Genomic DNA, 26,922 nt, shown 5'->3' with positions numbered 1-26,922 from the left:
TAATCAAGATTCCCAATCCAGCGGTGAGAAACAACCTACATGCTGCCGAAATCTCCATCTGTTATGTAAACTGAACTGACCTTCTCCATTCGCTCCTGAAAGGAAATGTCTCAGTCAGTGTCAAACCACGCAACTGTGGAAACACATCATGAATCTGCCTATAGTTCGGGCATGGCTGACATTACATTGGAATTAGCACTGAAAGAATTAGAGATGTAGAATGCTACAAGGTTATTGGCAGGGGAGGTGACATGCTACTGGTAATGTCGGCACAGGCAATGTTCTGAGCTCTAGATTCAAATTTTGCGTGGGGCAGATAGTGGGGTTTTGAATTCAGTGAGAATCCGGAATGAAGATTCTCATGATGACAATGAAATCATTGTTGGCCAAACTCATGCGGTTCATGAAACTACCATCTTTACCTGGTCTCGCCTGCCTGTGACTCCAGACCCACAGCAGTGCGGTTGGCTCTTAACTATTCTCTGGTCAATAAGGGATGATCAGTAAATACTGGATCTATCAATGACCCCTGTGAATGAATAAACTGGGAAAAATGCATATCCCGGGCCCTTGCCTGCCTGTATGGCCTTGAGCTGATTCACCCACTGAGGAAACATGTTAACACATCATCATTAGAGGAAGCAACACAACTACATGCACATTGGGATGCAAACCCTTGAACCTGTCAATTAGGTTGGAGCTGATCCATTCCTCGCTTAGATAACAAGGTGTAAGAGCTGGATGAACACAGAAAGCCAAGCAGCATCAGAGGAGCAGGAAATCTGTTGTTTTGGGCCTAGACCCTTCTTCAGAAATGGGGGAGGGGAAGGGGGCTCTAAAGTAAATAAGGAGAGAGAGCGAGGCAGATTGAAGATGGGTAAAGGAGAAAATAGGTGAAGAGGAGACAGACAGGTCAAAAAGGTGGGGAAGGAGCCAGTAAAGGTGAGTATAGGTGGGGAGGTAGGGAGGAAGGATAGGTCAAGGGGGTGGGATGAGGTTAGTAGGTAGGAGATGGGGTGGGGCTTGAGATGGGAGGTGGGGATAGGTGGGAGAAAGAACAGGTTAGGGAGGTGGGGATGAGCTGGGCTGGTTTTGGGATGCGGTGGGGGGAGGGGAGATTTTGAAGCTTGTGAAATCCACATTGATGCCATCGGGCTGCTGGGTTCCCAAGCGGAATAAGAGTTGCTGTTCCTGCAACCTTCGGGTGGCTTCATTGTGGCACTGCAGGAGGCCCAGGATGGACATGGCGTCTGAGGTATGGTGGGGGGGTGTTGAAACATCAGCCTTCCTGCTCCTCTGATGCTGCTGGGCCTGCTGTGTTCATCTAGCTCTACACCTCGTTATCTCAGATTCTCCAACATCTGCAGTTCCTACCATCTCTGAAAGCATTCCTCACCCGTATGTTTTTTATACACTTGATGAGTGGGGATGCTACAAATCTGAAAAACAAAATGCTGAAAATCTGAAACAAGCACTGAAAATACTGGAGAAATGCAGCAGGCTTGGCAGTATCTGTGCAGAAACAGAGTCCGGTAGGTTCTCATTCAGAAACGAAGAAGATTCATACCGGACTCCAAATGTTAACTCTGTTTCTCTCTCTACAGATGCTGCCAGGCCAGCTCTGCTTCTCCAGCATTTCCAGTGCTTGTTTTAGAGTTCCCTACTCTTCCATTAGCTGCTTATTCCCACTTTTGTGATGATTTAATACCATGTGACAAAAATAATTGAGCTTGAAAACCCAACACACTTCACTCTCAAATAAAAACAGAAGTTACTAGAAAAGCTCAGCAGGTCTGACAGCATGTGTGAAGCACAAAAATCAGAGTTAACATTTGGAATCCAGTGACTGATGGTAGCTGGGAAAACATTGGTTTATATGCAGAAAATAAGGAGGGGGATGGGGTAGGGAGTAAACAATAGTACAAAGGATAGAGCCCAAAGAGAGAGAAGAGCAGTTAGATAGATAAAGGTGTTCATCCAGCTTCACACTTTGTTGTCTTAGATAAGGGAGTCTGGCTTTGAGTCCAAATAGCTATTAAAGGGGTCTGTTAGTGACTAACAATAGGTAGATTGTAATAAAAAGCTGAAAGAACTGCAGATACTGTAAATCAGAAACAAAAACAGTAGTTGCTTGAAGAGATCAGCAGGTTTGGCAGTATCTGTGAAGAGAAAACCAAGAGTTAACATTTCGGGATAATAAAATGTGAGGCTGGATGAACACAGCAGGCCAAGCAGCATCTCAGGAGCACAAAAGCTGACGTTTCGGGCCTGGACCCTTCATCAGAGAGGGGGATGGGGAGAGGGAGCTGGAATAAATAGGGAGAGGGGGGAGGCGGACCGAAGATGGAGAGTAAAGAAGATAGGTGGAGAGAGTATAGGTGGGGAGGTAGGGAGGGGATAGGTCAGTCCAGGGAAGACGGACAGGTCAAGGAGGTGGGATGAGGTTAGTAGGTAGCTGGGGGTGCGGCTTGGTGTGGGAGGAAGGGATGGGTGAGAGGAAGAACCGGTTAGGGAGGCAGAGACAGGTTGGACTGGTTTTGGGATGCAGTGGGTGGGGGGGAAGAGCTGGGCTGGTTGTGTGGTGCAGTGGGGGGAGGAGACGAACTAGGCTGGTTTAGGGATGCAGTAGGGGAAGGGGAGATTTTGAAACTGGTGAAGTCCACATTGATACCATATGGCTGCAGGGTTCCCAGGCGGAATATGAGTTGCTGTTCCTGCAACCTTTGGGTGGCATCATTGTGGCAGTGCAGGAGGCCCATGATGGACATGTCATCTAGAGAATGGGAGGGGGAGTGGAAATGGTTTGCGACTGGGAGGTGCAGTTGTTTGTTGCGAACTGAGCGGAGGTGTTCTGCAAAGCGGTCTCCAAGCCTCCGCTTGGTTTCCCCAATGTAGAGGAAGCCGCACCGGGTACAGTGGATGCAGTATACCACATTGGCAGATGTGCAGGTGAACCTCTGCTTAATGTGGAATGTCATCTTGGGGCCTGCGATAGGGGTGAGGGAGGAGGTGTGGGGACAAGTGTAGCATTTCCTGCGGTTGCAGGGGAAGGTGCCGGGTGTGGTGGGGTTGGAGGGCAGTGTGGAGCGAACAAGGGAGTCACGGAGAGAGTGGTCTCTCCGGAAAGCAGACAGGGGAGGGGATGGAAAAATGTCTTGGGTGGTGGGGTCGGATTGTAAATGGCGGAAGTGTCGGAGGATGATGCGTTGTATCCGGAGGTTGGTAGGGTGGTGTGTGAGAACGAGGGGGATCCTCTTAGGGCGGTTGTGGCGGGGGCGGGGTGTGAGGGATGTGTTGCGGGAAATACGGGAGACGCGGTCAAGGGCGTTCTCGATCACTGTGGGGGGAAAGTTGCGGTCCTTAAAGAACTTGGACATCTGGGATGTGCGGGAGTGGAATGTCTTATCGTGGGAGCAGATGCGGCGGACGCGGAGGAATTGGGAATAGGGGATGGAATTTTTGCAGGAGGGTGGGTGGGAGGAGGTGTATTCTAGGTAGCTGTGGGAGTCGGTGGGCTTGAAATGGACATCAGTTACAAGCTGGTTTCCTGAGATGGAGACTGAGAGGTCCAGGAAGGTGAGGGATGTGCTGGAGATGGCCCAGGTGAACTGAAGGTTGGGGTGGAAGGTGTTGGTGAAGTGGATGAACTGTTCGAGCTCCTCTGGGGAGCAAGAGGCGGCGCCGATACAGTCATCAATGTACCGGAGGAAGAGGTGGGGTTTGGGGCCTGTGTAGGTGCGGAAGAGGGACTGTTCCACGTAACCTACAAAGAGGCAGACATAGCTGGGGCCCATGCGGGTGCCCATGGCCACCCCCTTAGTCTGTAGGAAGTGGGAGGAGTCAAAAGAGAAGTTGTTGAGTGTGAGGACGAGTTCAGCTAGGCGGATGAGAGTGTCGGTGGAGGGGGACTGGTCGGGTCTGCGGGACAGGAAGAAGCGGAGGGCCTTGAGGCCAACTCCATGCGGAATGCAGGTGTACAGGGACTGGACGTCCATGGTGAAGATGAGGTGTTGGGGGCCAGGGAATTGGAAGTCCTGGAGGAGGTGGAGGGCGTGGGTGGTGTCACGGACGTAGGTGGGGAGTTCCTGGACCAAAGGGGAGAAAATGGAGTCCAGATAGGTGGAGATGAGTTCGGTGGGGCAGGAGCAGGCTGAGACGATGGGTCGTCCAGGGCAGGCAGGTTTGTGGATTTTGGGAAGGAGATAGAAACGGGCCGTGCGGGGTTGGGGAACAATGAGGTTGGAGGCTGTGGGTGGGAGGTCCCCTGAGGTGATGAGGTCGTGAATGGTGTTGGAGATGATGGTTTGGTGCTCGGGTGTGGGGTCATGATCGAGGAGGCGGTAGGAGGTGGTGTTGGAGAGTTGGCGTCTGGCCTTGGCGATGCAGAGGTCAGTGCGCCATACTACCACTGCGCCACCCTTGTCTGCGGGTTTGATGGTGAGGTTGGGGTTGGAGCGGAGGGCTGCCTGGAGGCGCTTCCTCAGAAGCGTAGAGTGTAATGGCAGGCTATGTGATAACAAGACCTGGCGTGTGTTAACAGAAGTTGCTGGAAAAGCTCACCAGATCTGGCAACATCTGTGTTTACAGAAGTAAAAGCTCTATCCACTCGAGTCTCATGTCCACAAGGTGTTGTGCTGGATGAACACAGCAGGCCAAGCAGCATTTTAGGAGCAGGAAAGCTGACGTTTTGCCCTAGACAGTCTAGGCCTGAAACATCAGCCTTCCTGCTCCTAAGATGCTGCTTGGCCTGCTGTGTTCATCAAGCTCTTCAATTTGTTATCTCGGATTCTCCAGCATCTGCAGTTTTTATTATCTCGAGTCTCGTGTCTACTGTTTTCCCTCCTGTGTCTGCAGTTACTCTCAGCAATGACAATTTCACCCAGTCAAGACACAACACTGAGAGCGTGATAAATCACTTGGTGCAGAGGCTGAGCTTGCAACTTGATAATCGAACACCATAGCTCAATGCTCCACGTACCAAGGTGGGGAATACTTCTCAAAAGAAGCTGCCTTTGTTAAAAGACTGCCTCAGAGAAATAAAAACCTAACATTTACATTGCGCCATTCGTGTCTTCAGTACATGATTTGATTTCACCAGCTTCAAAATCTGCCCTCCCCCCACTGAATCCCAAAATCACTCAGCTCGTCCCCACCTCCCTAACCTGTTCTTCCTCTGACCTATTCCCTCCTCCCACCTCAAGCAGATTTCCTGCTCCCAAGATGATGCTTGGCTGGCTCTACGATTTGTTATCTTGGATTTTCCAGCATCTGCAGTTCCCATTATCCCTTAACATTGATTTGATTTATTATTTTCACATGCACCTGGGTACAGTGAAACATTGTGCTTTGTATGCAATACGGGCAGATCACACCATACGAAGATCACAGTGTGACAGAACAGAGGAAGAAATACAATGCTACGGATGCATGGTAGGCATACAAAAAAGCAAAATTGATTTGAAATTTGAGCAGTCCATTCAGAAGGTCCAACAAAAGGAGGGAAAAAGCTGTTCTTGAACCCGTTGGTACATATGTTTAAGTTTCTACCTGACAGAAGAGGTTGGACGAGATTTTAACCAGGGTGATAAAGGCCTTTGATGATGTTGGCTGCTTTCCCAAGGCATCAAGAAGTGTTGATGGAGTTGGTGGACAGAGATAACAAGGTGTAGAGCAGGATGAACACAGCAGGCCAAGCAGCATCTGAGGAGCAGGAAGGTTGACGTTTCGGGCCTAGACCCTTTTCCAGAAAATAAATAAATAAATGGTGGACAGAGGTTGGCTTGTGTGATGGGCTGGACTGTGTTCACAACTTGCTGTACTTTCTTGCAGTTTTGGACAGTGCAGTTGCCATGCCAAGCTGTGATGCATTCAGACCAAATGTTTTCTATGATGCATTTTGTTTTTCTTTATTCATTCACTGGATGAGGATGTCACTGGCTAGGCAGCATTTATTGCCCATCCCTAACTTCCCAGAGGGCAGTTAAGAGTCAACCATATTGCTGTGGGTCTGGAGTCACATGTAGGTCAGGCCTGGTGTGGATGGCAGATTTCTTCCCTCAAAGTCATGAGTGAAAGAGATGGGTTCTTTTCCTGACAATGGATTCACAATCATCATTAGATGTTTAATTCCAGATATTTTATTGAAATCAAATTCCACCATTTATCATGGCAGGATTCAAACCCAGGTCCTCAAGACATGACCTGGGTCTCTGGAGTAACAGTCCAGTGATAATGCTCCTAGACCATCACTTCTCCATGTGTCTCTACATCTGGAAAAGTTTGTGAGAGTTCTTACAAACATGCCAAACTTAAGAACGAGTGAAGTGCCTTATTAAGGTCATCATTCTGACAAAATAATTTCTGCAACAATTCACATATTTATTCTGAATTACCACATTTTATTTCTTTTGTAAGCTAATTTATATTATCTGTGTTGTTGTCTTGTGAGCCATTCATATTGGCTCCTGGAAGGGGCTGTGGGAAGTTTTCTGTTGAAAATTGGCAGCTGACATTGTCTTCAACTTCTACAGCAGTGACCAATCTTCAAAAGTATTCTAGATAACAAGGTGTAGAACTGGATGAACACAGCAGGCCAAGTAGCATGAGAGGAGCAGGAAAGCTGACATTTTGGGCATAGACTCTTCTTTAGAAAATTCTCTTTTTTTCTGAAGAAGGGTCTAGGCCTAGAACATTTTAGGAGCACAAAACCTGACATTTCGGGCCTAGACCCTTCATCAGAGAGGGGGATGGGGAGAGAGTTCTGAAATAAATAGGGAGAGAGGGGGAGGCGGACCGAAGATGGATAGAGAAGATAGGGTGGAGAGGAGAGTATAGGTGGGGAGGTAGGGAGGGGATAGTTCAGTCCGGAGAGGTCGGACAGGTCAAGGAGGCAGGATGAGGTTAGTAGGTGGGAAAGGGAGATGCGGCTTGAGGTAGGAGGAGGGGATAGGTAAGGGGAAGAACAGTTTAGGGAGGTGGTGACGAGCTGGGCTGGTATTGGGATGCTGTAGGGGAAGGGGAGATTTTGAAGCTTGTGAAGTGCACATTGATACCATTGGGAAACAAAGCAGAGGCCTGGGGACTGCTTTGCAGAACACCTACGCTCGGTTCGCAATAAACAACTGCATCTCCCAGTCGCAAACCATTTTAACTCCCCCTCCCATTCCTTAGACGACATGTCCATCCTGGGCCTCCTGCAGTGCCACAATGATGCCACCCAAAGGTTGCAGGAACAGCAACTCATATTCTGCTTGGGAACCCTGCAGCCCAATGGTATCAATGTGGACTTCTCAAGCTTCAAAATCTCCCCTCCCCCACTGCATCCCAAAACCAGACTAGCTCGTTCCCTCCCCCCACTGCATCCCAAAACCAGCCCAGCCTGTCCCCGCCTCCCTAACCTGTTCTTCCTCTTACCTATCCCCACCTCCCACCTCAAGCCACACCTCTATTTCCCACCTACTAACCTCATCCCACCTCCTTGACCTGTCCGTCCTCTCCGGACTGACTTTTCCCCTCCCTACCTCCCCATCTATACTCTCCTCTCCACCTATCTTCTCCTCTATCCATCTTTGGTGCCCCTCCCCCTCCCTATTTATTTCAGAACCGTCTCCCCATCCCCCTCTCTGACGAAGGGTCTAGGCCCAAAACATCACCTTTTGTGCTCCTCTGATGCTGCTTGGCCTGCTGTGTTCATCCAGCTCTACACTCTGTTATCTCAGATTCTCCAGCATCTGCAGTTCCTACTATCTCTTCAAAAGTATTCTATTGGCTCAAAATCACTTCCGAATGGCCTGAAGCTCACTTGGTAGGGCTCTTGACTTTGCATCACAAGTGTGATAAATTCAAACCCCTCGCCAGAGACACCAACCGACAAATCTATGCTGAGACTCCTGAGCTGAACGAATAGATTGTTCTCAGCAGTGTAGTTGTCCAAATTTGATGTTTAAGGCTAGATGCCTTTGATCATCATAGCTGGACACAAAAGATTGCATGAGAGACACTCTGATGAAGGAAATGGGAGTTCTCCCGAGTGTGCTGAGATACTGATCCCAGAATTCCCCATCATCAAAACAATTTATCTCATCAGTATCTCCTTGTAGTTTGTGGGAGCTTGCTGTGTGAAAATTAATAGTGGCAATACTCTTTGAATTTTACCATGGTGATCACACATCAAAAATGGCTCACAGTGACTCAGGGATGTCTTGAGGTCATGAAAAGCAACCTATAAATCTGAGCCGGCCTTTTTCCTTTAACATTCCCAGTGAGCATGTCAGCATTGATAGTATTGCCCACAAGCACATTAATAATTGCAGTGGCTGAGTCCACTTGCACACAAAGGTTGGAAAACCACTTTAGTAGAGGTTTGGAACTGTGCCACAGTGTTAGAATTCATTTACTTTGCACATATCATTGCTGCACTGTACCTGAAAGCTCGCAGCTGATACAGGGTGCCAAATATTAGCAAGTTTTTTTTATTGAGGATAATTACTGCTGAAACATTTATAATCCTGCCCATCCCTGCTGCCCCTTCTTGTTCTTCAGGATCACTGAACCCGCTCACAGGCGAAGACACTGTTCTTAGCTGTTGGTTGTCAATCTCTCTGCGGTGACTGTTTAAATAGGATGTCAATGAGGTGTACAATGCTAATGCTGCTGAATGTTCATAAATACATAACTAATTTACCAGGAAATTTTACGCATGGATCAGGATTTCCATAAACTGCAGATTAAAAATAACAAATTGATAAATCTTTGTTTCATGGCCCATTTAATCATTTGCTCAGTATTTCAATGTGAGAAGAAATTGAACACCCAAGATGCTCTGTCTCCAGTTGAAACAGCACTTACTGCGTTGACCTGAAATAACTTTTTATCGCTTGTAAGCAAATAAAAGGTACTCTGCAATGAGAGTGACCAGAGCAGGGACAAATGACTGAAATTATTCAGAAACCAAAAGAACTGCCGATGTTGTAAATCAGGAACAAGAACAGAAGTTGTTGGAAAAGCTCGTCACCGGCTGCCATCCTGAAAATGCCTCTTTTATCATCACTCTCTGCCTTCTGCCAGTCAGCCAATCCTCTACCCATGCTGGCACCTTGCCGCAGAGGCTCATCTCATTTAACAGCCTCCTGGGCAGCACCTTGCCAAAGGCCTCCTGGAAGTCCACATTGTTCATGTTCACAGGCTCTCCTTAGTCTAACACCTCGTTCTCTCCTCAAAGAATTCCCACAGATTTGTCAGGCATGACCTCCCCTTGATGAAGTCATGCTGACTCAGCCCTATTTTACCATTCACTTCCAAGTACCCCATAATCTCATCCTTAATAATGGATTCTAAAATCTTACCAACAACAGAGCTCAGGCTAACCAACTTATAGTCTCTCAGCTTCTGCCTCTCTGCTTTCTTAAGCAGTGATGTTACATTAGCCATTTTCCCTCCCTTCCGGAGAGGTCACCACCAATATCTCTACAATCTGCCTCGCCATCTCCTTCAAAACTCTGGGATGTGGTAAATCCTGTATGGCTGACTTACCCACCTTTAGGCCTTTCAGTTTCCAAAAGGGCTTCTCCTTAGTGATGACTACTACACTCATATCTGGCCTCTGACTCTCCAAGCTCTGATACGATGCTGGTGTCTTTGACCATGAAGACTGAAACAAAGTACTCATTCAGTCTTCCATTACTACTTCTCCAGCCTCATTGGCCAGCAGTCCAATGTCCATGTTTGCTTTTCTGTAGCCTTTTAAACATTTAAGAACATTCTTTACAACCTTGGTTTATATTACTCGTTAGCTTACCGTCACCATTCATTTTATCTTCCTCATTTATTTTTGGTGTCCTCTATTCATTTTTAAAGGCTTCCCAATCCTTCAGCTTCCCACTAACCTTCAGCACAGAGTACGTTATTTCTTTTACTCTTATGCAATCCCTGACTTGGCTTGACAACCATGATTGCCTGATCCTCCCTTTAGTATGTTCCTCTTTCCTTTGAATGAATTTCTGCTGTGCCTTCTAAATTACCCCCAAACTCCTGCCATTGCCGCTCCACTGTCTTCCCTGCTAGACTCCCGTTCCAATCAATTCCAATCAGCTCCTTCTTCATGTCTTTGTAATTATCTTCACTCAGTTGTAATACTGTTACTCCCTCCAGTTTCTCCCTCTCAAACTGCAGGTGTATTCTGTCATATTATGGCCAATACCTCCTAGGGGTTCTTTCACCTTCATCTCCCTCGTAAAATCTGCTTCATTACATATCACCAAATCCAGAATTGCCTGTTCTTCAGGGCACTCTACCACAAGCTGCTGCAAAAACAAACATCTCGTAGACATTCCACAAATTCCTTCTTTTGGGATCCAACCCCAACTAGATTCTGCCAGTCCACTAGCATCTTGAAGTCCCCCAAGATGACTGGTATAGTGTCTTTCTTCCATGCCTTTTCTATCCCCGGATTCATTTTCTTTCCCACATTCTGACAATTGCTGGGAAGCCTGGACACAACTTCTACAAGAGTCTTTTATCCTTTTCAGTTTGTCAACTTGGCCCATTAGATTCTGCACCTTCTGACTCTCTATATCAGTTCTTGCTATTAATTTAACATGATGTAGAGCTGGAGGGCCAAGCAGCATCAAAGGAGCAGGAAAGAAGTAGTTTCAGGTCTAGATCCATCTTCTGACATGGGGGAGAGGAAGGGGATTCTGAAATAAATAGGGCCAGAGGTGGATAGAAGATGAATAGAGGAGAAGATAGGTGGAGAGGGAGCAGACAGATCAAAGAGGCGGGGGTTAGAGCCAGTGAAGGTGAATGTATGTCTGGAGTTAGGGAGGAGATAGGTCAGTCCAGGGAGGATAGACAGGTCAAGAGGGTGGAATGAGGCTGATAGGTAGGACATAGGGGTGGGGCTTGAGGTGGGAAGAGGGGATAGGTGGGAGGAAGGACAGGTTAGGGAGGCGGGGACGAGCTGGGCTGGATTTGGGATGCGGTAGAGGGAGGGGAGATTTTGAAGCTTGTGAAGTCCACATTGATACCATCGGGCTACAGGGTTCCCAAGCGAAATATGAGTTATTGTTCCTGCAACCTTCGGGAGGCATCATTGTGGCACTGCAGGAGGCTTAGGATGGACAAGTAGACTAAGGGGTGGGAGTGGAAATTGAAATCGTTCACAACTGGGAGGTGCAGTTGTTTGTTATGAAGTGAGCATAGGTGTTCTGCAAAGCGGACAGTTTTGTTTCTACTAACAAGGCAACACCACCGCTCCCCTTACATCTGCCACCTACTGGATAATATTAACATCCTGCAAATGATCACTAATTGAAGAGTCTAACTCTGTGCCCACAACAATGACAGCTTTAGGGAACAGTAAGTGCAGAATTGGTAAGAGTCAGGGTTATCTTTTCAAGTCTGTTGCTTGTTAGTCTTTTATGGGTGTATGCTTTGCTGGTATCCGTTGCCCATCCTTAATTACCCTTGAGCTGGGTGACGGCTGGACAGCTTTAGAGGGTGTTCAAAGTCACCACTGTGACATTGCTGTGGGTCTGGACTCATGTGTCGGTCCGACCTGGAGTGGACGGAAAATCTCATTCCCCAAAGGTTATTGGTGAACGATAGGGATTTTTACTCCAATCGATGATCACTGTTTCCAAATCCTGCTTTTGGGCCTGACATAAGGCTGGTTTCATTGGACTTCCATCCAAGACAATACTTAACTGCTTTTCCTCTTCTTTGGCAAGTGTGAGAGAAGGTGGTGGTGAGGGAATGTAGAATGCAAACAGTTGACGCTCAAACTGGTAACATATTCTGTTGTTTGTACTAACAGCTTTACTTGAAATATAAACTGTATAGTGCTACATTGTGGGTGGCACCGTGGGCTCATTGGTTAGCACTGCTGCCTCACAGGCCCTGGGGCCCAGGTTTGATTCCATCTGCAGGTGAATGTCTGGGTGGAGTTTGCACATTCTGTGTCTGTGTCGATTTATTCCAGACAATCCGGTTTTCTCCCACAGAGCAAAGATGTACAGGTAAGTTGGATTGTCCATGCTAAATTTCCCATAGTGCCCAGCAATGGTCAGGCTAAGTGGGTTGGCTATAGGAGAGCACAGGGCTATTGGGACACAAGTCTAAATCTCAGTGGGATGGTCTTTGTAGGGTTAGTATGGACTTGATGGGTCAAATGGCCTGCTTTTACATTGTAGAAATTCTATGCATAGGTTATCCATTGCAATGACTCTTCTAAAAAAAAAATTCAAAATGACATTATTTACCTATTACCTTGGTCGAATAAAAGTCGAAAGAATGTAGAAAGGATCAGTTTCTGACCACATGTCATCTGTAATTTTTCACCACAATGTGCCATTAGCACTGCCATTCAAAAGTAATGCTGCACAGTTCATAAATATTTGTTGGAACTGTGTTCAACACAAGTGCAAGATGAATTACTGAAGCCTCCAGAGAATCCAATAGTTTGACAAGAATGAAGAGAAAGTATTGACTATAAATTTAACTGTGCTTTTGAGACTTGTTTCATGAGTAATGGAAAATGGGGTCCACTTTTTGTGCACTGTTTTAAAAAGCTGCTTTTATTGATTCATTTCTCCCAGTCCAAAATGTCATTGTAGATAGCCAAGACATTTGTTTAGTTTTGCAAGGAGATACTTTTCAGCTTCTAAATTCACAAAGTAATGTTACCCCAAGTATTTGGCAGATTGAATTTGATGGATGCAGAAGTATGTATTGTGTGTGCAGACGTGTTTTTGTATTGTGCACCAATCTTAGATGACTTGCTTCTGTTGTGTATTTAATCACTGTGAGCGCGTGGGTACAATGACAGAATCCAAAAATACTGAGCATTTAAAAGGATGATATTAAGTATTTTAAATGACACCCCCTCTCTGAAATTATACCCATTAATTTAACTTTGCAACATGCAAATGCCAGGCAATGACCATCTCAAATAAGAGACAGTCTAACAATCACCCCCTGATGTGCAATGGCATTACCACAACTAAATCCCATATTATCATTATCCTGGAGTTAGCATTGACCAGAAGCTCAACTGTACCTGTCACATAAACACAGCAATGTGGAATTGAGGTTACAGTCAGCTGAGCCATGATCTTATTGAATGGCAGAGCATGCTCGAGGATCTGGATAGCTCAGTCCTGCACCTTCTTGCCTGTCAATACGTTGATGTTCAGAGACAACTGTAGCTTTGATACTGGGGATCCTCTACCATTTCCATACTACTAGCAGCACTATCACATTCTTTTGGTTTCTTATGGTCTTTACCCAACATGTTGATTGCAGACTCTAACTCATAAATTCAACAACTTCCTCTTCGCAATCAAAGAGAATTTTACATCTCAAACCCCTGTCTCCAGATTATAGATCCTGGATGAGGTTTGCCAAGTCACTATGGTTCCAGATGGATACCGCACCTTGTTAAGCTCCTGGGTGAGAAGGGATGAACTCGTTTCCCCCTCACTCACCCACCTCCATCGCCTTTTGTGACAAGTTTAATTCAGACATGGTCCCTTACAGGTAGGTATCCCGTGTGGTTTTGGTAGCTGTGATTCCTCTCAGACCAAATAAACTTAACTTTTGAAAGGAGCCAATTTAACCAGGCTTTCATTGAGTTAACAATAGTGTGAGTTTATGAGCTATTAAACCCAAAAGGAATAATAACCCACGATGCATACTCTCAGATAAGGAATAAGAAGTGAAAAAAAAGTTAAAAGATATACAGCTCAGTCTCTCTGAGTGATTTGTGAAGGGTAGATAGTGAAACATTAACAGTTGAAACATTGATTTTAGCATTTGTGACGGAAATTAACTGAAATTATTTTTTCTTCTTTAATGATGGTTCCCCTTTTTTTCAGAGCGAGAGAGTTTGTCTCGTGTCCTGTTTTCCTGAACTAACTTCTACTCATTAGTTGTCTGGCTTCCAGCACTTAGAGTGTCATTTTACCCGAGATGTTGGGGTCACACTAGTGGTTGGTTCTTCAACTATAATGTGTGCAGCAAGCTAGGCTTATACAGCTGCTGCACTTCACTAGCACACTTTCTTCCACTTGTACATATAGAACAGCGCTGCAGCCACTTTTGAACTCCTTTTGTACATTTCTGGATGGGCAAAACACAACAGAGCCTGTGAAGTGAAGAAGATAGTCCCCTTGTTAATCTCTAGCATCAAATCTCCCTCTCCATTTGAAGTTTCCCTGGCACATTCCATGGGTCCCAGACAGGAATTTGCCAAACAGCAAAGAATCTGCATCTGAGATAGTAGGAACTGCCGATGCTGGAGAATCTGAGATAACAAGGTGTAGAGTTGGATGAACACAGTAGGCCAAGCAGCATCAGAGGAGCAGAAAGCCTGATATTTCAGGCCTAGATTGAAAAATTCTGAAGAAGGGTCCAGGCCCGAAACGTCAGCCCTCTTGCTCCTCTGATGCTGTTTGGCCGGCTGTGTTCATCCAGCTCTACACCTTGTTATCTAAGAATCTGCATCTGTAGTTTTTTAGCCTGTAGAAGTTCTCTTTTTCTAAAAAAAACACATTTTGAAATTAAAAGTTAAATATATCCATGGTATTTTAGGGATCTGATCTGTTGCAATGAGGCAGACTAACAGAAACCTATTTTACATTGCTACCACAGAGGATTCACATTGAGGTATCTCCGCCTGCATGCGAGAAAATCAGGTTGGCTGTAATTGGAATGTCTTTTAAACCAAGCCCACACGGTAGGTTAGGGGTAAGGGCTTTCCTTACAGAATTTTAACATTAGCAGTAGGTAGTGACATTGTAAATCTTATCTTAGATATTATTACTAGTTTAAGTCAAGAACCAGGAGTGAATCATAGAATTTTACAACACACAAGGAGGCTTTTCAACCCATTGTGTCTGTAATTGCTCCATGAAGAGCTACCCAACCAGTCTCTTTCTCCAGCCCTATCTCTGTAGTCCTCTAAATGAATTACTTTCAAAAATATATCCAGTTTTGTTTTGAAACCTCCTGTGGAATCCACCTACAACACTATCCCAGCGCATTCTAAATCCAAACTACTCTTTGAGTAAAGAAGTTTCTCCTCATCTCACTCCTACCTCTCTTGCTGACAATCCTGAAATTGTGACCCCTAGTCACTGACACACTAACTGGTGGAATCAGAATATCCTACTTTACCTGGTCAAAATTGTTCATGATGCTCATTGAATGTCCATTGAAACATTTATATTAACTGAGTTTACTAACAGTGTAGGTTGACTACATCTTAGCTATTTTATGTATCAGTGGGAGGTGGAAGGTATGATCTATCTGTTCACAGACAGATAGTGCCAAAAATAAATTCTGGCAGCTCTGCCCAATAGCGTTCGGAGTTTGAATACATAATAAGCATGTTACAAACTAATCTCTCTGTTGCTTTCTCTGTCATTCTCTCAGTGACTTCTTTCACTTTCTGATCATGAGGATGAAATAAGAACATCCTTGCACTTAGAAATGCAAAAATGCAATTAACAAAAGCATAGGGACAAGGCTGGAAGCTTTGGTTTCACAGTAATTTTCCTAAATTTCAACTTCTTTGGATTTTCAAAGGTGTCTGATAAGTTATGACATATTAGACTACTTAATAAGATGCTTGTGATATTGAAACTAGCATGGATAGTGGAATAGCTGACAATTAGAAGGCAGCATGTTGGAATAAGGAGAGGGGAAGCATTTTTAGAGTGGTGACCTGTAACAATTGAAGTGCCAAGGTGCTCAGTGCTGGGGCCACAGTAATTTAGAATATATATTAATGACTTGAATGAGGGAAGTGAATGTACTGTAACCAAATTTGTGAGTGGCACAAAAACATTTGGGAAGGCAAGTGGTGAGGATGACACAAAGATCCTACAGATACATGGACATTTTAAGTGAAATGGGAAAACTCAGTAGATGGAATATAGTGTGAGAAAATGTGAGGTTGTGCATTTTGACCAGAAGAATAGAGGATCTCAATATTATAGAAATGGAGAAAGCCTGCAGTAAGTGACCAAACAGGGGGATTTGGGAGGCCTTGTTCATGATTCACAAAAAGTGATGAGATTCATGTCCAGCAGGTAATAGAGAAGACAAATAGAATGTTGGCCTTTATATCAAAGACAATATTGTGGAAAAGCCAGGAGGTTTTGTTAAACTGTACAGAACTTTCTAGACTAATCAAGGAGAAGGCAAGCTCAAGATTGTCTTAGATGTCAAAGTAACACTATTTACTCAACTGTGATATGTGATGATCATAGATCTATAAGACTCTGGCTTACAGTTATAAAAGATGAGGACTTATTTTTTTTTGTCTTGTGTTCATATCAATAGGCACTCTGTGTGTCTTCCAGAGAGCAGAGGACTTTAGTCTGGGCTAGTGTAGTGTTCTTCCAGAGCATGCTAGCTCCACTACTTTGACATCTAAGATAATCTTAAGCTTGCCTTCTTTACACTCAGTGATGCGCACGTCCACAATGTCACTGCAAGTGTTCTTCCAGAGCATGCTAGCTCCACCCACTCTTTAGTATTTACATTCAGTGATGCGCAGCTCCATGATGTCACTGCAAGGCTGCTCCAGATATTTTATGCCCATACACAACAGCATGAAAGACTCCTTTACAATATTGTTGAAGAAGCAGCAGGGACACCCTTCTTGGTTCATATTTATTTGAGATTTTAGAAGGACGTATTACTGGAGGAGGTTTTCAATTTTTCACAATGATTGGAACGATTCGGGTGTTGGAGGCAAACATGTTCAGGAAGCATTAAATATACAACACCACAGGCCAGATTCAGAGGGAGAAGAAACAATTTATTATTTTAGTTATAAGTAACAAAGTTTGACAAGTCTTAAGGCTCTTGTTCCAAATGGCTGCACAGAGCAAAATTTTCAAACTAAATTGTTCCTCTTCCCAGATATAATGGTTTGACCCTGAGGAGCCAAAGGCTCAGGACGACTGCCAGTAGGAATGAAGTGAGAAGACTATGTATTTCTTCCACATAGATCATTTCCGGAATGTACAATTCTTTATTGTATGTATCCAGAGAGGCACAGCTCCTTCACGCCATTTCAAGAGAAATTGGATTTTTTTTATTTTTGCAAAGGGTGCACTGTACCAGGCTTAGTAAGATCGGAATGGATAACTTCAGCATCAGCAGAAGCATGATTGCCTGAGGGTGCACATTTTGTTCTTCATTTCGTGAGATCCTATTGCCCTTTTTTGATTCGCAGCATTAATCCAAAAAAAGCTTGGTAATTGTTAGCGTCTTGTAGGCTCTGTGTACAGTGCCCACACTTCCTAATAATCTGTATGAATGCAGAACTAAATATACAGTGACTTCATAAAATATACATGTGGATGAACACTTCCATAGGGTAATGGCATCATAAAACATACTTCTGAATCTACAACTTTGTGTAACCAGCTTCATAAGATACTTCTGTGAGGGCCAAATTAAAAGGAACCAAGCCTCTGGCCAGATTTTTGTGTGCCCCAGTTGAGGTTAATTGATGGCAAAAAGAAGAAATTAATCCCATGAACTTGAATTAATTATTGAGGTGTTCTAACCTGACATGCTTGTGTCACTGCACCAGATGCCTGGTAACAGGCAGCCAGCAATTTCCCTAAAATGGGCTTTTCCCAGATCTCAAAGTGCCTATGTGAAATATTGGACCTGGTAGATGGGACCACATTTGGAGGGTAGCACGATGCCAATGAAGATGGCATTACTATAAAGTTACACTGGAGAATTAGTCTGGAGTTACTTAGCATGCACTGAAACACTTCAAAGCCAGTTTTTGAAATGTGGCCACTGTCATGATGCAGAGAATATGGCAACCAATACACATATAGCAAGCTTGTACAAAGTGATAGAAGCGTAGAAACATAGAAAGCAGGAGCTGGAGTAGGCCATTCAGCCCTTTGAGACTGCTCCATCATTCACTGTGATAATGGCTGATCATCCAAATCAACAGCCTGCTCCCATTTTTCTCCCATATTCTTTGAACCCTTTAGCCCTACATGCTGTGTTCAACTTTCTCTTGAAATCAGACAGTACTTTGGCCTTGAACACTTTCTCTGGGAACAAAATCCACAGTCTCACCAGTTTCTGGGTGAAGAAATTTCTCCTGACTTGAGTCTTAAATGGTTTACCCCATACCCTCAGTCTTTGATCCTTGTTTCTATGTAGTGACAGCAGTTCTGTGATAGTGGTCCAATAACGTAACTTTGCCTTTAAGCAAATGCTGGTTGAGGGATAAGTAATGTGCAGGGACAACTCTCTTGATATTCTAACGAGTGAGACCTGTAAGGTCTAGCTGAGAGACCATAATGTCAATGTAACATTTCATCTAAAAGGCAGCATCTCTCATAATGCAACACTGCTTAATGCTACAGATAATGTTAATTTAAATTTAATGCTCAAAAAGGCAGTGCTTGAGCCCACAATGGAGGTGGGAGTGCTATCAAATGGTACCTATTGGTGGTTTTATCTTGCATCCCACCTTACAATGGTTTCTGCACTTTAGTATTTTCATAAAGGACAAAATTAGACAGCCATAAGAGATAATGGGAACTGCAGATGCTGGAGAATCCAAGATAACGAAGTGTGAAGCTGGATGACTACAGCAGGCCAAGCAGCATCTCAGGAGCACAAAAGCTGATGTTTCAGGCTTAGACCCTTCATCAGAGAAGGGGATGGGGAGAGGGTTTTGAAATAAATAGGGAGAGAGGGGAAGGCGGACTGAAGATGGGTGGAGGAGAAGTTCTTCCTCTCACCAATCCCCTCCTCCCACCTCAAGTCGCACCTCCATTTCCCACCTACCAACCTCATCCCGCCTCCTTGATCTGTCCGTCCTCCCTGGTCTGACCTATCCCCTCCCTACCTCCCCACCTATACTCTCCTCTCCACCTATCTTCTCCTTTATCCATCTTCGGTCCGCCTCCCCTTCTCTCCCTATTTATTTCAGAACCCTCTCCCCATCCCCCTCTCTGATGAAGGTCTATGCCCGAAACGCCAGCTTTTGTGCTCTTGAGGTGCTGCTTGGCCTGCTGTGTTCATCCAGCTTCACACTTCATTATCTAAAATTAGACAGCCACAAGTTTTGGCTCAACCATACACTTATTTCTTAAAATAAAGCTCCTGATATAACACAGATCTAAAAGACACAATAACTTGATTGGTTTGTCCAATTTAAAGCCCTCTGCTATATGACCACAGCATCCACCTTAAATACATAAAGTCACCATGATTCATTAGAAAAATAAATCTTTGCCGAGAAAACAAAAGGCACACCATATGTCTGGCGTCATCTTCAGAGGCAGCATGGATGTAGAGCTGGTCATTTGGACTGTGGAGCCTGGTGAGGGGCTCTTGCTGCCACGTCGAGGGGACACCTGGTGGTTGCATGACATGGGCTGGTGTAGCCCGGAGCAGGACACTATCTGCAGCATGGCATGGGCTGGTGTAGCCTGGAGCGGGCACCCATCATGGGAGAAGATTGCGCTGCCAACCCTCTTTGAGCCGATAGGACACACCTGCAATCAAACCCAGAGGAAATGTCATCAGAACATTAATCAGAATGGTTGGGAATGTTTCTCATTATGGTTATAAAAATATTAAGAGATAAATTTCAAAGAAAATGACTAGGCGTGACAGTAGCAGATGTGAGAATATTCAATGAAGTCGTTTGGCGTGTCTGCAATGAGAACAGCCACAATGGTGGTTGACCTGAGGGACAACATTGACTGCATGCACACTGCTACACTGCACCTCTGTACAACTCTCACAAATTCATTACAAGGTGCAACCATAAAAATAATTAAAGGTAATCTCACTGTCAATCTCAGGAGAAGGTGACAAAATTTTAACTCTTGCCACACAAATTGTTCAAAAACCCAAATGCATAGCTGTGGTTTTACCCAGTACCCTGGGACAATAATAGAGACAGGTACCCCCACAGCCTTTGAAAAGTATATCGATGAGTGCTTGAAATGTCGTAACATTCAAGGTTACGGAGCAAATGCTAGAAAGTGGGAGAGGTCGGCCTCAAGTCAACGGGCCGAAGGGTCTTTTCTGTGCTGTTGGACCCAATAATGCCTCCTGTGCATGCATACTTATTCAGCCTGTGCATGGACTTAGCCTCCGAAGAGAGGGCTGGAGAAGATATTAGATGTGGGATCTGCTCTGTCGAAGAACATTGCCTTCCCTCATTGGGAGCCTTGAACTGTCAGTTGCCTTGCCTCCAGGCTGTGGGGGCTATAGCTGCTTGCTCACTTTGCCTGGAGCTGAAATCACATCAGTGCAACTATGAAGAGGCCATGAATCATTGCAATGATTAAAGCACCGATCAATCTGAGCCATCGACTCATGCAGCTCTACAAATTGCAAACAAACAACTCGCCATCCATACCAGAAGCTTGCATGGATTACTATTGAGTTGAAAATGAAACTCCAAAAAATGTTGCTCCGAGGAGAGTACAATCAATCTACAAAAGATTGATGTTCAACAACACTGCCATGAATTACTATTTGAGGTTAACGATTAAAGCAGTAATCTGCAACACTAAAAATTGCGAATGAGGTTAGCTACAAGACAAGGCAGCCAATGATACAACTGGCAAAGAAATACAGAGACCAGTGCAACGTGCCACAGCAGGCTACACAAACTTCAGTCAGCAAAGAGCTTTAGGCTGCCAGCAAGGAAAGGTAGAGCTGTAGGAGAGGCAAGGTAATGTTAGCCTTCTGCAGCAGATCTCACTACAATTGCAGTAGCAGCTCGCCCAAGACCAGGTATGCGGGGGAGTGATTCAAAGACGCAGCCTGGAAACAGGTACCTGTGCGCAGCAAGGTTGTTAGACATTCAAGTATTAATAGACCCTTTTCAGTGACAGACCAGCCAATCAAAATGGATCCGATGGAGGTCCACCTCAAATTCTCAACTCCCCAACGCGACTCCTTGACTGTTGAGGCCAAAATGTACATCTGATTGCAACACATTAAAAAAAGGTTTTTATTTCTGTAAAATATCTGCAAAAGCACAATAACTGATATCTATGTAATGCCTTTAATAAACTTCTCAAAGTTCCTCACATTACAAAACAAAGTTGGATATCCACGCACAAGGTAAGAGATCAGCTCACCAAAATCTTGGTTCAGGTGAGAGGTTTTGTTTTTCTCTTATATCTTAAAGGAGGAAAGGGGGATTGGATTACAGAGTTCACAGCTGATGCACCATTGTTGGTCATGCCTTAAAATTCTAATTCTAATTCCAAGGCATGGCCAACAATGATGGGTCAAATTTGCAATGGACAAGTGGCTATGATTCAGTGAGTACAGACATGCAGAGGGTTGTCAAGGTAGAGGGGACTGCAGAGATGGGGAGGGGGCAAAGTCATGGATGGACTTGAAAACAAGGATGTGAATTTTATAACAAGGTGTTGCTTGACCAGGAACTGACTTAGATCAGCAGGAACAAAGTGATGAGGGATTGGGACTTGTTGTGAGCTCAGATATTGACGCCAGGTTTATGGGTTTATCCGTTTTCATGTTATAGTGTTATTATTTTTGGAAAGCAATTTATAAAATACTAGAATTACACAGCATATAGTGGCAGCCTCTGTGAAGAGAGAAGTGGGTGTTAGTGGGCTGAACCTCACAATTTTTAGCAAAGTCCACTCTGAGTCCAGTGCGTTTTCTCACCAAATCTGACCAAACTTGCCCATTGACTGCCTAGTTCACCCTACAGTATCCGGCAAGTCTGATTCCGTGACTTCTGAGAACAATCCATTTCCCAGTGGATATCCCGGAATTTTCCAGCATCCTTTGTGCTTGCGCGATCTTTAAAAGCTCATTGTGCAGCAGAACAAACACTGTCAGTCTAGAGCTGCCCTGCACATTTCCTGAAATTTAGCCCAGACATTGGCAGACAGGCGGAAAGTGATAGCCAGAGACCTGCTGGACAGATTGGTACAGGGCAGGACTTCCTATTGCTCTGTGACTGACAGTGGAGACAATAGCATGAGGCACGTCCAGCAAAGTAGGAAAAAGCCAATGACTTCCTCCACTCCACCAGGGTAAGAGCCACCCTATTTTCCCCATCACTTCGTCTCCACTTTTGTACCCACCTCCCACCAAGGCTTGTGCTCTACCACTCTGTTGAAGGTTGGCAATATCTTCCCTCACTGGATGTTGCTCACTCCAACTCTGACACCACTAACTGTGTAAGCCCTCAGTGCCGCCAATTCATTCACTCAGGACATTCACCACCTGCATTAAAAATACAGCCGAGACACCCACTTGCACTCCCTTTCATATCTTCCCCTCTCTTTCCAGATAAAATAATAGGGCAGAAAATCTCATGCTGGGTGGTAGGTTGCTCAACATTCAGCTCCTCACCCCTTCAGTGGACAGCATCCCGACTCTAACCATCATGAATGACTCACCGATACGTGACTCACTGTGCCAGGATATCTTGCACAAAGGCTTTTGTTCTGCTCCTCAGAGCCAGCTCACGGAGTGAGCAGAGCCTCTGATACTCCTGTTTGTGTCTGTCAGCCAGGACTCCCTATTTAAAGCAAGTTAACAGTTCTAATCAGGGAACACATATACTATGAGGTCCAGCTGACTGGCTTCATCATAAACACCACAGAGACAGTGGAGCAGGGCGAGGACAGAGAAGTCAGAGTGAGTGTAAGAGGGAGATTTGAAATGAAATTAACAGTGGAAAGCTCTGAGGCATGTTTGTGAGCTGAGTGGAGGTGTTTTGTGAAGTGGGTCAGCCATTTTGTGTTTAGCTTCCTCAATGTCAAAAAGACCACAGTTCGAGCAGCAGAAACGGTGGGCTCAATTAAAAGAGGTGCATGTAACTCACTTTTTCACTGAGAAAGAGGTTTTGAGGCCCTTTACTCCCAGTTTCAGTAATAATTAACTTTTGTGTTAGTTTTGAGGCCAGCCCAGGGTTAAATAAGCTGTTCATGAGGTTTATATATCTCCTGTTATATTACATTGATTCAGGTTTGAATCAAAAGAAACTTACAATTGTAATTGCGAATCACTGAGCTTGAAGAGTTAATCTCTTTTGTTCCTGTGGTGATGGGGTTGAGAAGTGCATTAAGTTAGGTGCAAGCCACTAAGTGAAACCGAGGGTAGTCAGAACCCAAGATACGGCTGTCATTTCACCTTTAAACATCCCCATTAAAAATGGAGAAATACATGCTTTCCTTAAAATTAGATAAAGCCCTTTGTTTTTTAACATGTTGAGGTATTCAGCTGTTTGAGGTACTTTCCATGGAGAGCATGTAGAAAGATTTAAGCAGAGACTTAGACATTTTTGTAAGGACTTTTGTGACTCATTAAGAAGCGCAAAAGGGAATCAAAAGTGACTGAGAAATTTTCAAACTAAGTTCATGTTACCCTAAAACTGCAGAAACCTTTCTTCCCAACTCTCCTCCCCTTTACTTTGCCACCTCCAGATACTTTTCCAATTCAAGATTACCAGCTTCTGGGCTCAGAGATAATGGGAACTGCAGATGCTGGAGAATCCGAGATAACAAATTGAAGAGCTTGATGAACACAGCAGGCCAAGCAGCATCTTAGGAGCTCAAAAGCTGACGTTTTGAGCCTAGACGCTTCATCAGAAAATGGAGATGGGGAGAGGGTTCTGAAATAAATAGGGAGAGAGGGGGAGGCAGATGGAAGGTGGATAGAGGAGAAGATAGATGGAGAGGAGACTGACAAGTTAAAGGGGAGGGGATGGCGCTTGTAGAGGAGAGTATAGCTTGGGAGGTAGGGAGGGAATAGGTCAGTCTGGCCCCGGAACTCATCCCTCACACCCTGCCCCCGCAAAAGTGAAATCCCCCTAGCCCTCACCTACTACCCCACCAACCTCTGGATACAACGCATCATCCTCCGATACTTCCGCCATATAAAATCCGACCCCAACACTAAAGACACTTTTCCATCCCCACCCTTGTCTGCTTTCCGGAGAGACCACTCTCTCCGTGACTCCCTTGTCCACTCCACACTCCCGTCCAACCCCACCACACCAGGCACTTTCCCCTGCAACCACAGGAAGTGCTACACTTGCCCCCAGACCTCCTCCCTCACCCCCATCCCAGGCCCCAAGATGACTTTCCACATCAAGCAGATGTTCACCTTCACATCTGCCAATGTGGTATACTGCATCCGCTGTACCCGGTGTGGCTTCCTCTACATTGGGGAAACCAAGCGAAGGCTTGGGAAGCACTTTCAAGAACACCTACGCTCAGTTCGCAATAAACAACTGCATCTCCCAGTCGCGAACCATTTCAACCACACCCCCTCCCATTCCTCAGACGACATGTCCATCCTGGGCCTCCTGCAGTGCCATAATGATGCCACCCGAAGGTTGCAGGAACAGCAACTCATATTCTGCTTGGGAACCCTGCAGCCCAATGGTATCAATGTGGATTTCACAAGCTTCAAAATCTCCCCTACCCCTACTGCATCCCAAAACCAGCCCAGCTCGTCCCCGCCTCCCTAACCTGTTCTTCCTCTCGCCTATCCTCTCCTCCCACCTCAAGCCGCATCTCCATTTCCTATCTACTAACCTTATCCCGCCCCCTTGACCTGTCCATCTGCCCTAGATTGATCTATCCCGTCCTACCTCCCCACCTATACTCTCCTCTCCACCTATCTTCTCCTCTATCCATCTTCAGTCCGCCTCCCTCTCTCTCCCTATTTATTCCAGAACCCTCACCCCATCCCCCTCTCTGATGAAGGGTCTAGGCCCGAAACATCAGCTTTTGTGCTCCTGAGATGCTGCTTGGCCTGCTGTGTTCATCCAGCTTCACACTTTGTTATCTCAGATTCTGGACTAATGTTTGACATTCTGTTTCCCTTGGAGGCCATAAAACCTGCCCCCCCTCTCTCGACTATGATAGAAGTTGTTGTTTCTCTTATTCTCTGTTAAAGTACAATCCTCTGCTGCTAAATCGTCACTTATGGTGCATTATTTCTAAAGGCCTGGCTCCTAAATCTCTCCTTTTACCTTTTGTAGCCTGCAAGGCTGTTTTGCTTGAAGTGCTGATGGTAGCCTTCCCTTGCCATGAAAGAAGCTTTATGGACCTTCTATTCGCCACCTCATGACCCACCCCAATTCCAAACATTTTCTGACTGGTTACCTTTCCTTCTCAAGTTCATCTCTCCCGTTCCTTATTTGCCTTTCTTCTGGATTTCATAAGACCTTAGGAAGTAGGAACCAGAGTGGACCATTCAGCCCATTGTGCCTGCTCTGTCATTCAAAAGGAAAATGGCTGATCCAGCTCTCCTTAGATACACTTTCTGCCCTTGCCCTGCATTCCTTGATTCCTGAACTAATCAAGAATCTATCTATCTCAACCTTAAATATGCAAAAGGATTCTACCCTCACAGCTTTCTTTGGCAAGGAGTTCCAAATACTCACAACCTTTTGAGAGAATAAATTCCTCCTCATCTCAACCTTAAATTGGCGCCCCTTTATTCTGAGACTATGGCCTCTGGCCCAATTGTTTTGATTTATTTGGTTTGATTTAGTGTTGTCATGTGTACCTGCGCACGGCGAAAAAGTTGTTTTTTTTGCGAACAGTACAGGCGGATCAATACACACATAGACATACAGATCACAGGGTGCTTTGACAGACTTAGGTGTCCAAGGTTACAGCTGCACAGGAGGTGTACAAAGCAAGATCAAGGTTCGATTTGAGGTTAGAGAGATTCAGCAGGGAAGAAGCTGTTCTTGAACCTGTTGATACATGTGTTTAAGCTTCTGTGTCTTCTGCCTGACAGAAAAGGCTGGGTGAGATTATAATTGGGGTGGGAGGGATCTTTGATGATTTTCATGGCTTGATGCCTTTTCATGGCAACAAAAGTTTAGATAGAGCCCACGGATGGAAGGTTTGCTTTTATGATAATTTGGACTGTGCATACGACTTGCTGTAATTTCTTACAGTTCTGGGCAGAGCTGTTGCCAAGCCAAGCCATTATGTGCCTGGATGGAATGCTTTCTGTGGTGCATTTGTAAGTGTTGGGGAGGGTCTTCAAGGTCATGAAGAATTTCCTAAGCAGCCTAAGGAAGAAGAGGCATTGTTGTGCCTTCTTGACTGTCGCATCTATGTGGGAGGTCCAGGATGGATTGTTGGTGATTGCCTCTCCCAGAAACTTGATGCTCTTGACCCTCTCCACCTCAGCTCCAGTAATGTAGATATATAGGTGTGCCCTTCTTCTTTCCTCCTGAAGGCAACGATCAGTTCCTTTGCTCTGTCGACATTGAGAGAGAGATTGTTACCATTACTCCACAACACCAAGCATTCTATCTTCTTCTTTTCCTGACTCATCATTATTTGATATCCATCCTAGTATGGTGCTGTTGTCAGCAAACATGCAGATAGTTGTTGTATGAAATTTGGTCACACAGTCATGAGTGTACTGAGAATCCATCCCCTGCTTCCCCTCATTTCCCATAAGGGGAAACAGCCTCTCAGCATTTACCCTGTCAAGCTCCATTACAATTTTATCTATTCCAATGAGATCGTCTCTCATTCTTTGTAATTTCAATGAGTTGGGACCCAGCCTGTTTATCCTTTCCTGTAAAACAATCTCTCCAAATTGTTCCAGAGAACCTTCTCTTAATTTTCCTCCAGTGAAGTAATGGTACAGTCATGATGAGATTTCCCTATATCCCCACAAGACTGTTCCATGCTGAAGAAAGGCCAAAAGAAACAGTTTCAGTCATTAATTAGCTCACTCCTTCTAAAAGCCAGCATGGACACATTGGGTCACATGGGTTCATTCTATGCTACGTGGTCCTGCTGCAAAATTATGAGATGCCCAGGGTTAGACCATCATCTGAGATAACAAGATGTAGAGCTGGATGAACACAGCAGGCCAAGCAGC

The 26,922-nt window shown here is 45.0% G+C and overlaps 1 protein-coding gene across 2 annotated transcripts in view; it reads left to right on the top strand.

The window, feature by feature from the left end:
• The window catches only part of LOC125457009 (neural cell adhesion molecule 2-like), a 1,449,549-nt gene that overhangs the window by 178,232 nt on the left and 1,244,395 nt on the right, over positions 1-26,922 (top strand). The window lies entirely within an intron of this gene.

This window comes from Stegostoma tigrinum, chromosome 12, assembly GCF_030684315.1.
Source record: "Stegostoma tigrinum isolate sSteTig4 chromosome 12, sSteTig4.hap1, whole genome shotgun sequence".
NCBI lineage: Eukaryota > Metazoa > Chordata > Chondrichthyes > Orectolobiformes > Stegostomatidae > Stegostoma > Stegostoma tigrinum.
This window is presented reverse-complemented; position numbering and strand designations above follow the sequence as displayed.